At 55.4% G+C, this 594-nt stretch overlaps 1 pseudogene; it reads left to right on the top strand.

Annotated features, from left to right (window-relative positions):
• Window positions 1-7: 7 nt before the first annotated feature.
• Window positions 8-535, top strand: LOC103584851 (annotated as a pseudogene).
• Window positions 536-594: the final 59 nt, after the last annotated feature.

Genomic DNA, 594 nt, shown 5'->3' with positions numbered 1-594 from the left:
ACAGGACAAACTGACCCTGGCCAGGACTGACCTGGAGATGCAGATCAAAGGCCTGAAGGAGAACCATGAGGAGGAAGTCAGTGCCTTGAAGGACCAGGGAGGTGGCCAGGTCAATGTGCAGGTAGATTTTACTCCAGGCATCGACCTAACCAAGATCCTGAATGACATGAGAAGCCAATATGATGCCACAGCTGAGCAGAACAGGAAGGACGCTGAAACCAGATTCATCAGCCAGACGGATGTCCTGAAAGAGGGGGTCGACTGCAACAAGGAGCAGCTCCAGATAAGCAAGTCTGTGGTCGCTGACCTGCGACGTACCCTCCAGGGTCGTGAGATTGAGCTGCAGTTGCAGCGCAGCATGAAAGCCACCCTGGAAGGCACAGTGACGGAAACAGGGGCCCACTCTGGAGCCCAGCTGGTAGACCCTGTGCTGATCAGTGGTATTGAAGCCCAGCTGAGTGAAGTGCGTGCTGACAGCCAGCGGCAGAAACAGGAGTACCCGCAGCTCAAGGACATTGAGTCGCGGCTGAAGTAGGAGATCGACACCTTCCACAATCTGTCTGAGGGCCAGGACGCCCACTACAACAACATACC

The sequence above is a fragment of the Galeopterus variegatus genome, unplaced genomic scaffold (assembly GCF_000696425.1).
Source record: "Galeopterus variegatus unplaced genomic scaffold, G_variegatus-3.0.2 Scaffold142840, whole genome shotgun sequence".
NCBI lineage: Eukaryota > Metazoa > Chordata > Mammalia > Dermoptera > Cynocephalidae > Galeopterus > Galeopterus variegatus.
This window is presented reverse-complemented; position numbering and strand designations above follow the sequence as displayed.